Genomic DNA, 14,172 nt, shown 5'->3' with positions numbered 1-14,172 from the left:
ATAGAAACCAAAGAGAGGCCATGAAATCATGTAATTTACAATATACTGACAATCTCTTAAATTCCTTCTCTACGTCATCCCAAACTTTATTCTACATAATTCCAAATCTTAATTACAAACTTTACCATACTAATTCTTAGTATAGAAGCACTTTTGTGGTAGAAAGATGAGTAATTGAGGGAAAAATCGAAGATTGGCCTTGAATAGGATGCCTAGATTTCTAATCAGATAGCAGGTATAAGGGTTGAGCCTAGATCAGAAGGCCACCGCGTGTAAAACCAGATGGAAGGTTGACTGCAAATATTTAGGATCTCCGTTTTATCACTGTTAAGTTTAAAGCAGTTAGTATTCATCCAGGCACCAACCTTAGCCATTCAGTCACATAAGCAGTCTTGAATGGAGGAGACATTATCTTAAAAAAATAACACAATATGGGTACCATCTGCATAGGGCACGATTTTAAAGCCAAAGTATGTAGTCAATGCCGAAAGAGGAGCAGTTCAGATATTGAATAGTGTGGGACTAAGTAAAGAGCCCTGAAGGACACCATAGGTAACTGTTAGAAATGGGGATCTCCGGTTGGCTTGCGCCAAAGCCAGACCGAGACCACCACCCTAGTCAGGAAAAGGGAGTTACACGCCAAAGATAACCCCTGCTCACCCCCTTGGTAGCTTGGCACAAGCAGTCAGGCTTATCCCGGTGGTGATGTGTAAAGCATTTGCGCAACACACACAGCAACAACATACTAGGCACACCAGAAAAGAACTCCACACAAGGTTATATATAAAAATAGCCTTTGTATTATCATAAAACACATTAGATGGTAATCACACAATATACACTGTACCAAATGGCACTGGGCGATATTTACAGGGTATTATTTACACATGACAGGGCCGCCTGGGCCACTGTCAGAATTATCAATTGGTAAAAATAGTAAAAGTAAAAACATATCAAACTTAGAACACAACCAGTAATCACTGGCAGACACTATACTCAGTATCATCCTGTAACATAAATCATATTAAGCACAGTATCACATCAGGCGAGAAATATATTTTGCGCCAACCTCATAAGCCTAAACATAGTAGACCATAATCTCCTAAACATAACTCGCATTAGGAAATAAACTCACTAACATAAACCACAGTAGGGAATAAATCACACCTAAACCACAGTAGGGAATAAACCAAAACATAGCACAGTAGGTAAAACCTCATAATCATAAAAATACATCTAAAGGCATAAATCAGAGAGCATAAAACATACTATACAAGTTACATTTCCTAGCACCTATATAAATCACACTAGGGCCTGGCGCCCTATAAACCTAATAGTCCCCCTGGCCAACTGGCCATCTCTAAGAGGCTCAAATGCCCTCTGTCCAAAAGTCAGGGCACGCTGCCAATGCAGCAAGAGTCAGGGGTGCGCAAGTGCGCAAACCTAAACGTTGCAGCTGGCACGTAGTGTTGCGCAGCTGTGAAAGGATAGGTGCGAAGGAGTGCGCCCACTCGCAACTTCAGCATGTCCCCTAATGAAGGAAAAACCTAAACGGTGCAGCTGCCCACTACTTTCTGGGCAGCTGGAAATAGAAAAATGAGGCCTGGGCTCTCAATGGCCCTTGAAACAAATGTGCCCCCTTTGTTGGAGCCACATGGGGCTCTGAAACAAATACAAAGTGTTGGAGCCTCATGGGGCTCTATAAACAACTATGCCCCCTTTGTTGGAGCCACGTAGGCTCTGAAATACTGAGGCCAATCATTGGAGACACATAGGCTCTGAAAAGTAAAACATGCCCCCTTTAGAACTTGCCACCATCATCGCAGCTGCCCCCTAGCAGCGGGGGGGGCAACGGTAACAATAGCCCACAATGTAGAAGCACAGGCCCACACAGGGAAGTACGGGCATCACTGGCCCTTGGGCCCCCACTGGGGCCCTTTAAACAAATAGCCCATCGTTGGAGTGGCAATGGCAGGTCCGCTCATGAAAACAAAAAGATACTGGCCATGTTGGAGCGGCCCACTGCCAAAACGGGGCCGCTCAGGATCTATGCCCCCAACAGGCACCACCTGCTCCCACCATCCCCACTCACTGGGCTATGCGGGGGCTGCTCACTGTGGATGCAGCGGGGCAGGCACCGGCAATGTGCCTCGCGCCCCCTCTGCAGAAAACAGACTGCGGCGCTTGCGGGGCTTCTCCGGTCTCCTCTTCACCCGGTCCCTCTCCTGGGGGCCGGGACTTCTCCAATGCTTTGGCTGCTACCGCAGGCCTCTCCCTCTGGCATGGGAGACCTGTGTCACTACCTTGCGCTGCCCTCTTCCGGCTCGGTTTCAGGCCCCGCCCACGTCGCAATCGGGCCTGCCTGACTTCTGGTTTTGCCGAACGGGGCCGCTACAGTGATTTCTTTACTCCGGGCACAATGAGGGGTAGGTTCCATCTTCACTAAAAATAGAAAGCGGAGTGGGCACCCTCTCAATCGATAAGGGCAAAGTCGCGGGGTAGGCACCCGCACAATTAAATAAAAATAAGCAGCAATCACGCTGGGTGGGCACCCGCGAAACGCAGCAAAATGCGGGGTAGGCACCCGCGCCATAATCATCACGGGGGACTACCTATGATGGGGATTCCCTCAAGGGGGCTGCAGCGCGGTGCTGCACAGCCCCCAGGCTCTCCCTCTCCTGGGGGGGAAATTAAAAGATAGAACTCCCAGGGCGCAAAAGAGAGCCAGGTGCTCTTACGGACAAAACAAAGCTCTTGCAGGGCGCTAGGGCAGCCTAAAGTCCACAAGGCTGAAAGAGATGAAGCTAAAAGGTTCCAGGGTATAGCTGGGCCCAGGGAGGCAGCCCTCCCGGCAAGTCCTCCTGGGACCCAGTAGCAGCATGGTCCACAGGAATCAGGATCCAAACCAGAACATTTTCATGGGGTCACAGCCCCTTCTTTTATACACACATTTCCTTTGTCTAAAAGTGTAGGGCATGGGAGAACCAGATACAACTGGTTCAGGGGAGCTTTGGAGCACTTTGTTTTGGTCAGCTCCTCTCTTCTTTTCAAGGACAGGCCAGGGACATCAGACGCACCACAGGAGGTGGAGCCAACATTTATGGAGGGAAGACACAGCCCTATTCAGGTCCCAGGTGCAACTCCTCCCTCCCATCTACATGCAGATCTCCCTATTCACCACTGGGCAGACTCATTCTGGCTCCTGGAGCCAATCACACCATTCAGTGCCTGTCAATCACAAGCCAGACATGCAATTCACATCAGGCAGGCAGACACACAGCACACAGAAATGCCAACTTCTAAAAGTGGCATTTCTAAAATAACGACAATAAATCTGCGCACACTATTGTGCAGCATTTATTCTCACGAGGTCGCACATACTAAACTCGCCCCTGTACTATTCTCATACCAGGAATTACCATTTACACACATATCCCCCAAGCATTCCTATGGGAGGGCAGGCCAATCTCACCACACGCACTTTACACTGGGCCACAGTGCTAAAGTGTGCAGAGCCCTAAAATCACTACCACCATGTCAGAGCTTAAGGCAAAAAGTTCAGGGGTGAACCTGCCAAAAAGGGCCAAGTCCAACAGTAACCTTAACAGTTCAGAGAGAGTAAAATAGATTTCACTCTGCTTGACAGAAAGTTTCTAAGCCAGATGAGTGCAGATTTACTTATGTTAATGTAAAAAAAGAAGGCAGATAAATATAGAATGAGAGACTGCCTTAAAAGCCTCAGATAGCTCTTGTACGACCATGGTTGGGAGCTGCATTGCAAAAGAAAATCCTCAGCACACAAAAATAATGTCACAATAATTATCACAGTGCAAAGTGTGAGCATAAAAATCAACACAGGAAGGTATATTCTTGTTCTTTTCTTTTTATTCCTTGGATCGTCAAACAGCCGATACGTGTTTCGTCACATGCATGGGAAATCGTCCCGTGACTTTATCAAGGCTATATTCTCTGTATGATTTCCTCTTATTGTGGTGAAAATTCCAACCCACTAAGGGGTTCTGTTTCTTGCGATGTCCACTATAATCGTGCTCATATCCAAATGGTCCAAGTGTGACACACAGTCTCTGATTCGTAATGAGTGGTGATAAGTCCGGAGACTTCGCTCCTCGTGTCTTTCGAAGTACAGAGCTGGTCCAAGATGGTTATGAAATCATTTGATTTATGATATGGCTAAAAGTGTGGTTTTCATGCTGTGGTGGGCTCCTAGAAAGACATATTGGAACCTGTGAAGCAGGTTATATTCCCCTAGATAATTGGAAAGCTGGGGTTGTTATATTTCTCCAGATTCTTGGTGGGTAAGGGTAATAAAGATGTAAAGTGATACTTCCCCAGGACATTAAAATCCCTAGAAGGCTTTTAAGAAGAGTTATGATCATAGCATGTTTTCAGCTAACGGGGACAGTGGTGAAAGGAAAGATTGCATAGGTTGATGATGAGAACAATTAAGGTGTCTATAGCTAGGAAAAGGGCAGGGGTCAAAGGGAGAGTCATATTTGATGGAGGTGAAGAGATATCTGGTTATCTGATCTGAAAATAAGGAGTGCAGAGTCGCCCCTGTTTTGCTGGAACTTATTTGGCACCTCTGAGGTCAGGGTCTGCAAAGGCAGTGCCAGGGGTCACAAAGGCAATCTAGGAATCGCAGTTGCAACCCCTGGCAACCAGGTAAATGCTTCCATGCAGAAAACAAACCTGAAAGCATAGTAGAATTTCAGCATATTTAGGGCTGGAGAATGAAAGTAGGGGTTGGCAGGAGCTTTGCAATAAGGTTGGAGTCCCTACAACAAAAATGGTATAACATTTGTGGGAGGTATTTAATAAAGGGTTCCTTTATGTGGAAAGCATTTTGCTAGCATCATTATAAAACTATTTGCAGTGTTCCATCATACCTAACAGAACTATTATCCTACTCGACAACCTGCCTGAGAGCAGGCTTAAGGATTAATCAAGATATTGATGCTAACAGAAAATCCTCACTTTGTAGAGAAAAGCCAAAACATTTCTTGGAATGAATTTATTTCTGGCGGTTATTCTGTTTACAGAATTACCTTCACTATAGTGATAGGATGGCAGAGGCACTTCTGACTGTGGATTTCTGATGGCAGAGAAGAATCCTCAGTCTGTGGATTTTGCATTAATTTTCAAATATTAGTGGTAGGACTCCTAGTAATTGTTGCAGCTTATAAAAGTTGATAATAAACTCCAACTCTAGGAGGACACATGCAGGGTTAGACTTCTCATGGAATTTAGACTTCCTTAGCTGCTAAAATAAGTCACAGAGTTATCTGCATGACTTGCACATAACACATATGAATCAGAACATGATTAAGTGATTTAAATGATGCAGACTACTTAGGATATTACCAACTTCTGTTATGATCAAATCAGGAAGCCATAATAAGGAATCAGTATGCACTGGAATGAAAACAATGCAATCTATGATCATGATAATGGTGATTAAATCACAGTGTTGCATTATATATGTGTATATATTTATTAGTTTCCTGTGTTGGTCAAAGACCTTCATCTGCTTTGGTATACCTCACAGTCAATGACTGGGTGGAGGTTGAGGGACTTAGAAATAATGCCTTGATTACTTACCAATAATCTTCATCACTCTTAGTCTTACTTGTAATTGACAAATTCATTACATACATTGCCCACCCTCCCTGGTACCGTGGCCTGTGGCAAATAACTTTGGGTTACAAGAAGTACAGGGAGTATGCTACTCTCTTATAGCACCCAGTTGAGGGTGGGTGGGACAGCTTCCCCAGTGTGGAATCCCACCCCAAGGAGCTTGCATCCATTGTCAAGATCTGCTGTGGGATTAGGGTGCAGTGGGATTCCTTGACAAAGATTGTCTATGTTCTGCCACTATTCAGGAGCCAACCTGACCTCCAGAGATGCAAGAACGTTCACCTCCAAATTCTTTGTCTGTAACGTTCCAAGTTTCTGTGGGATCCATCAAAGAGTTCTCAAATGCAGCATTACCCACTAAGCCATAACTGCTGAAGCTGCCGTATTACCTTTGAGTTTCCATGATTTGGCGTCTGCTGCCTCTTTTTGTTTTAACAAAGACTTCAGTAAGCTCTGAAGATGGGTGACTTACTCCACAGGGAGATATACCTTGCCTTGTTCTGTGTTGAATCTCGCACCTATGAACGCGAGGTCTTTCAAAGGTTGCAGTTGACATTTGGAAAAAGTGAGAACAAACCTAGGTTAATCTAGCATTGTTGCAATCTTTGTTAAGTAAAAATCCCACTTTTAAGTAGAAGGGGCTTGAATTAACCAATCATCCAAGTTGAGTAAGATTGATACCGCATGCAGGTGGAGATGGGCGACCAACGGAGCCACCAATTTGGGGAACAACTTGGGGACAATTAAAGGTCAAATGGAAGAACTTGGTACTGCCAGTGCTGACATTGAACACAGAACCTCAAGGACTTTTCCATTTTGAAAGGAATATTCTTCACTGATTTGCTCAGGTCTTTCAAATTAATCACACTCCCGAATTCTCTATTCTGCTTTGGAACAAGAACACAATTGAGTAAATCCTTTGCCAGTTTTCTTTCTCTGGAACAGGAACAATGGCTTTCTTCCGGAGCAGAGACTGAATACCCTACTTCAAGGCTTCCATTTTTTCTTGGGACTTTGATAAGGAATTATGAATGGTCCCTGAGAGGATCGAGGGAGAGGAGAACTCTATTTGTAGCTCCTCTAAATTATGTCCTAACACCACTTGTTGGCTGTGGATTATTTCCATTTGTCCTGATTGTGCCGCTCACTTCAGCAGCCCTTTAAACATGTCTCAAGCCTGCCACTGCAGAGCCACTGTGTGCAGTTTTAAACTGCTATTTCGACCTGGCAAGTGCACCTACTTTTCTGGCCTAAAACAACCTTTTTATTGCATGTAAGTTACCCCTAAGGTAGGATCTAGACAGCCCGGAGTGCAGGTGCAGCATATTTAAACAGTAGGGCATGAACCTTTAGGTTTTACATGTACTAGTGGTGAAAAGCCTTGAATTCGTGTTTCACTACTGCAAGACCTATCGCTATCAAAGGCTAATATTGGGATTACCTTGTTCCAGTTTATAAATCTAATTTCCAATTGGGAAAATATAGGAATTTGGAGTTTGGAGTCTCTGGACTCACAATTTAAAATCACAACTAATGGTGAAGTCGGATTTTAAATTGTAAGGTTTTACATGGCATTTTCTTAGTTTAACCACTCTGTGTCTCTGCCTGTTTCTGAATAGACGTCTGGGGTAGTTGACAGCTGGGCTTTCTGCATTCCCTCTAGAACGTCAAACACAGGAGTGTGACACTCACATCCTGATGGCCCATCACCATTCTGATGGGACTTTCTGAGTTATATTGGGAGGGAAGAGCTGACACTTGCACCTAAAGAGGACTGTGCCTGTCCCCACACAAAGAGTTTCATACCCCCCGTAGTAAGACTAGAGCCAGGGCAAGAAATGCAGGGACATTGTGAACTTCAAAGGCCGCTTTGAAGACTCGCCCACTTCAAAGGCACAACTGAGTATCTGTACTGGACCCCTGGTACTACCAATTCAGTACACCTTTGAATCTGAGTGCATTCTGCCAGGAAGTAGGACTGTTGTACTGCCGGGAGAGGCTGCCTCTCTGCTGAGCTGCTTAGCTGTGTTGGCCTGCTGCCTCTTGTCTAGAAGTGAGAAGGCCTGGATCTGCATCTCTACATCCTCTGAGAACATAAGTGACTCCAATGGTTTCCTTGCTTGCCTCCTGTTATGAAGTCTCAGGGCCATCAAAGACTTCTTTAACTCTGCTTCAGCTGATGGACTCTGCGAACTGAGGTGCCAATGTAGTCCGAGGCCTTAAAAGTAGGTTATGCAGATGTTTTTCTGCAAAATTCGATGCAGTAACAACTCTGTGCCGATTGGAACTGACGAAGTGCCCTTCGACGCTGATGCATGGCAGCTTCAAGGACATCCCAGCATGGCTCAACGGCATTGTGGAAACCAACTATGAGCCTTGATGACAACACATCCCATGCATCGTAAGTGGTTCAATGACAACACAGAACTCAACTACGTGGCTCATCGACAATGCATCGACTGCAGCGTAAGGGGTTCAACGATGAAGCAGGACCTGTCTGCAAGGCTGGTTGACAATGCATCTGCCTGACTGCGTGGATCAGAACCAATGCATCAAGTCTTTGACGGAGATGCTTGCTCCATCCAGGGTACTTTTCAGGGGGACCTGCATGAGTTCTATAGCCAGAGTGCCCACCATCACAGTTGGCCTGAAATTCGGATTTACTCTGGTCCAGTGTGACCTCCAACCCCAAGCTACCAGAGGGTGAGCACAGGTTAATTTAGAGTGTGTATCTAACTGACTCTGTCTAGGATTGTGGTTCCTCTTTGCACTGGGTGCATACCTTTGCCAACCAGAAACCCAGTTTCTAACATTAGTGATCAGCGGTGAGGATAGGACTTGTGTTTCTGCACTACCTCACAGTAATTTGGTATACACTACCATCCACATCTAAGACTAATTCAAATCAATTGTTGCTGACCACCAGTGATTTTTTCTCCTACTCTCTTTAATTGGCATTTTAACTTTTTCTATTTTCTCTCATTGGCTTTTTTTGCTTTTTCCTAAAATCATTTCTCTGATTAGAGGTCCCATAACTGCACCTGCTGTGGAAAATTGATTCGTATTGATAAACATTATCTGCGCGATCTTGCCTTTTTCCCAATGCCACACTTTTGTCGTACACGGCAGCCATTTTAGATGCCTTGGTCAGACCCACTCTCTGCACGCCGCCGATCCCCAGCGCGGCTCCCCACCCTCGCAAGCATCTCCCCCACGCACTGGTCACCCCCCCCCCCCGCTCTCTCTCTCTCTCTCATGCATGGGCCATAAACCCCCTCCATCTGCGCTGCTCTTCCCTGAGAATCACACCCCGTGCCAGCCGACACTTCCCTTTCATCCTATTCGCTATTGCACCCTCTGACACTCCTCTTCCTCCGTGTCCGATTGTCCAGGCCGGTCCCAGGCTATCACCTAGCCCTGCGGATGCAGTTTATGGCCCCAACTGTAAATAATCACCCCTCTTCAAGGGAGTTACAGTAGATCAAGGCCCCCACCACACCACACGCATTCCGGGAATCGGCGGAATGCCCCGCTGTTCCTACCGTCTGATAATGATCCTGTATTGTGATTGGGGAGGGGATTCTCACTGTAAGGGTGTGTGGGAACGGGCCTGAAGCGGAAGATTCCGGGGATGTCTTTCATACTTCAAAGTACCTTTATTGTATTAAAGAATGTCTTCCTGCAGTAAATGCGTGTATAAGAGGCCAGGCCTCAGAGATGCAGTTAGAGCACCTCGAGAAGATACCCTGTTGTCTGAGTTGACGTTTTCTGCTCCATCGGAATAAACTTCTGTTTCCTGCCTTCCTGTCTCCAGCGCCTGCCTCTTTGAAAGATTCGAGTGGTATGAGAGGCGGTTAGCGCCGGGCAACACCGAAAAAGGTTCTCGATCAGCATTGGCCCTACCCTTTTTTTTCCTCAATTGGCGTCCCAAGCGTGGAGCCCATCAGCGACACGTGGATCCAGTGGGAGAGGTCCTGACGACAGAGTGAACGACTGCAACGATCGGGAGAGCTCCTGTCCGATAGACCCTCGTCTGACAGCTGATCATCCGAACTTCACTGATTCCGAACAGACCTCTCTCGAGTGATCTACGGTCCTGACTGGGAACCATCAGGAGTGCCGCGACAGTCACGGAGAATAGAGGACGATCGGGCGCTGGATTCGGAAGATGAGAAACAGCCCATGCGGTCCGGGTAAGGTCGTGTGATACGACAAAAATTGCGAATTGATTGTTTGATTGTTTTGAAAATACTAGTATTACTCTTCGAATTGTTGGTTCTCTTTGGAGATTCTCTGTCTGCAAACGGAGAAGAACAGAATAGGTTCTCTCTTCCTTTGCAGGTAGTGAAGGGTAGGTAACGCAGACTTTTGTCCCCGTTGTATCCCGTTGTGCCTACTTTTCTCCCCCACTGATTGATTGTTTGCCCGAACATTGTTTGTTCGAGGATTGTTCTCTTGAGATTCTCTCTGTCTACAAACGAGGAAGAATAGAAAGGTTCTCTTCCTTTGCATATAGTGAGGGGTAGGTAGCGCAGACTTTTGTCCCCGTTGTAATCCGTCGCGCCTATTTTTATCTCCCCACTGATTGATTGATTGTCCGAACATTGACTGTTCGATAATGGTTCTTTGGAGGTATTCTCTGCTTACAAATAACGTGGAATAGAGATATTCTGTCTAGTCTTTGCAAGCAGTGAAAAGATAGGTAGTGCAGACTTTTGTCCCCGTTGTAACCCGTCATGCCTATCTTCTCCCCACTGGTCAGTAGTTGGTTCAGCCCGGACCGCTTATTAGAGATGAACCATCCAGCTCCACTGGAAGGCACCCCTAATATACCAAAAAGGATCAGAAAAGTCAGTGGCCACTGAAGGATCCTTCGATGAAGATAAAATAAGCGCGCTAGAAACAGCCCTCCGCAACAATAAGACAACGCCCACAATGCTCGATAGTCTCGGCATGTGGCGCAAAGAAACGGAACAACGTAAAAAGAGAAACTGAATTAGATTAGAGAAGGAGCTACGAAAGGCAGCTCACCTAGCTGCTAGAAAATTAGAAGAAGAGATAAAGGAGAGAGAGGAAGCTAAGCGGAAACAAGAAACCGAAACATCGAGTCAGTGTCCTGTTAGAACACCCTCTACGCTCTACCCTGAATTACCCTCGAAACAACGAGCCAACAATGATCTCTTATTAGGTCCCCCGATCATCTACATGCCCCCTCCATATGCCCACTCCCAACCTTCAGCGCAACACCCACCACCCCCAAGCACAGGCGAGAATAGTACCGGGGCCTCGGTCCCCATGGCCTCCGCGCCGGCCGAACCCCTTGTACTAGATACAGCACAAGCGACAATGTTAGATGACCCTGAGGCCCGAAAGACAGATCCCACGAGAACGAACAGGTTGAGCAAAGATGAGCGAGCAGGGATTGACAAGGTAGTCTGGACACTAATGGAACGAAAGGAGAGTGAAGGGCACATCATGGATATGTTCAATTCATATGCGGGAAGCCACAGAAGACACTTTGTCATACGATTGTGTTATCATACCCTAAATGCTTATGAGGACCGATATCGGGACAAAGGTCCCGAGAGCCTAACGACTCTGTATAGAAAGGTCGATATCGGGGATGAGGGCGAGTGTGACGTGACGGACCTCCTCGCGCGTACGCTTGAGGTTTTCCGCCACCTCACTGAACAAGAGTTGGAAACTAAACCTACAACACCGGTAGCAACCGAACCCCGAACAGAACAAGCTAGCACCATGATGCCCATAAGAGAGGCTGCCCCCTACTGGGTTCCCCCACGAGGTCAGGGAACACACGATGATGTTAACCACCAAGATGCAAGAGGGAGGGTAGTGTATAACTGCGTCTACCAACCATGGGATCGGCAGGATATTCTGACATTCCGGAAATCTCTGCCCGATTTACGTAAAAACCCCACTGCCTTCTATACTGAACTAGGTACAGCCCTAGGATCGACGATTATGACCCTAGCTGACATCGATTTGTTCTTCGGGTTATGTCTACCAGCTGATGTGTGGAAACAAATCCGGAAAGTCGACCACCTTGAGCTGTTCGGACATACCTGGTCACAACTCGATGACATAGACAGACAACGGGAGCCTGGGCAGAAGCCTTTGAAATCCATTTTAGAACTCTCAGACAAAATCGTGCAGAAACTAAAAACCCTGATCCCAGAAAAGAAAGTAGACTGGTCGATAGTAACGGCCTGTCGTCAGAAACCCCAGGAAGACGTATCAGAATACTTCTCCCGGTTTGTAACTGTGTTCTCCGATTACAGTGGCCAGGACATGACCACTGCAACCGGACACCACCTGTTTGTCCAGAATTATGTCAAAGGTTTGTCGCAGGAGGTCTCTCAGAAACTGCAGGCCAGCGAGAGTAGTTGGGCGGCCTCCAAACCCGCGGCTATCCTCCAGATGGCCCAGTATTATGAGCATCAGAAAAATGAAAATGATAGAACGACTGAGAAAAAGAAAAAGGACTTGAAGGAGAGGGTAATGATTGCACAGTTGCAAGGGGTGACTATAGGACGAGAGCAGTACAAGGGAAATTACCAGACAAATGCCCCTAGGAACCCACCCCCTAAAGACCGTACTCCCGCACCCTATGTTGGACGTAGAGACATTAGCGAGGACCAGTGTGCATTCTGCAAAGGATTCGGCCATTGGAAATCCCGGTGTCCGGTCCTGTTGGAGATGAATAAGAATAGGGACCCCAAAGACGCAGCGAGCGGACCGAGAAATAGAGGACAGGGACGAGGGCCCACGAACGATATGAATAACGACAGAGCAGGCAGACCGAATACATTTGACCGTCCCCGACAGAACCAGTACCAACAGTCTGACTGCGACGACACCCACGACTTCGCATAGGACTGCCAAGGACAAGGGAGGGATCCAGTCGAGCTCTATGTTGACCAGCAAGGTCCTTATGTCACCGCTAAGGTCCTGGGTACGAAGTCTCCATTTCTGGTAGACACTGGCGCGACACGTAGTGCGTTATCTAAACGACTGATTCCAAGGGAACCCTTGTCTGGCTCACTTGTAACATGGATAGGTTTCGATGGGACGCCCTCCACTAACCCCTTGTCCACACCGATCTCCTTTGACTTAGAAAATAACATCACTGACACAACATTTTTGCTTTCCTCAAATACCCCTGACGCCATTATGGGACTTGACTTATTGAAACATTTCCGGGCCACTATTAGGTGTTCACAAGATGGAGTTCGGGTCTTCCTGTATGACAACCCGGCTTTGCTCAGACTTTGTCCTTCCCGACGCATGCTTTCCATCACTGACGCTGACTCGTCCCTGCTTGATACTCTGCCCCTGTATCTGTGGGCCAAGACTGACTCAGACGTAGGACGTATGATGATCGACCCAGTGCACATAACTGTTCGACAGGACGCAATACTCCCAAAACTTCCACAATACCGGATATCGCCCGAGGGCGAGAAGGCATTGGTCAAGCTTATTCAGTCCCTGATAGACGCAGGAGTGGTAGAGGAAGTAGTTAGCAATGTTTGTAACAGCCCTATCCTACCCATCATAAAGAAACAAGGAGAGGGAGATGAGAAAGCGTACCGCTTCATCATCGACCTACGAGAGGTCAACAAAGTGGTTGTACCTCAGTATCCCGTAGTCTCAGACATCACCACTATCCTGACTCTGATTCCTTCCACGGCCACCACCTTCACTGTCATTGATCTGAAAAACGCCTTCTTCTCTATCCCCATCCACCCAGATAGCCGATACCTCTTTGGCTTCACCCTAAAAGCCCGCTCATATAGATTCTGTCGAGCACCCCAAGGCTACACTGAAAGCCCCAGCATCTACAGTCAGGCCCTAAAGAGACAACTGGACGCAGTCCAGTTACCAGATGGAGTGGTACTGATACAATATGTTGACGACATCCTTTTGGTGGCCGACACCACTCCACTTGCGGTCACAGCCACCATCCAACTCCTGCACTTCCTCGCGGAAAATGGCCACAAGGTCTCCAAAAAGAAGCTGCAATTCTGCCAACCCCAGGTCACTTACCTAGGCCACCTTCTGTCCAAAGACGGAAGAAAACTTACTCCCGATCGAATCCAAACCATTCTAGAGACCCCTATCCCTAAAACACAGAAACAAGTCCGTTCCCTCTTAGGCCTCACTTCCTTCTGCCGACAATGGCTGCCAAATTTCAGCCTCATTGTTAAACCATTGCTTTCTCTACTGGCTAAAGATGTGCCCTTCCCACTCCCTTGGACCACCGAATGCCAATCCTCCTTCATAGAATTGAGAAATGCCCTCTGCTCAGCCCCTGTCCTAGGAACCCCCGACTACACGAAGCCCTTCTCCCTCTACACGCACGAAAGGGAGTAATGTGCTTTGTCTGTCTTGACCCAGTCCATTGGCCCAAAGCAACGACCATGCGCTTACTTCTCTGCCACTCTTGACCCCGTAGCCAGAGCTTTGCCTGCCTGCCTTCGAGCTGTAGCTGCCGCTGCT

The 14,172-nt window shown here is 47.1% G+C and overlaps 1 protein-coding gene across 1 annotated transcript in view; it reads left to right on the top strand.

Annotated features, from left to right (window-relative positions):
* The window catches only part of FAM107A (family with sequence similarity 107 member A), an 850,316-nt gene that overhangs the window by 56,642 nt on the left and 779,502 nt on the right, over window positions 1-14,172 (top strand). The window lies entirely within an intron of this gene.

This window comes from Lissotriton vulgaris, chromosome 9, assembly GCF_964263255.1.
Source record: "Lissotriton vulgaris chromosome 9, aLisVul1.2, whole genome shotgun sequence".
Lineage (NCBI taxonomy): Eukaryota > Metazoa > Chordata > Amphibia > Caudata > Salamandridae > Lissotriton > Lissotriton vulgaris.
Note: the sequence above shows the minus strand (reverse complement) of the source record. Positions and strands in the feature narration are given on the sequence as shown.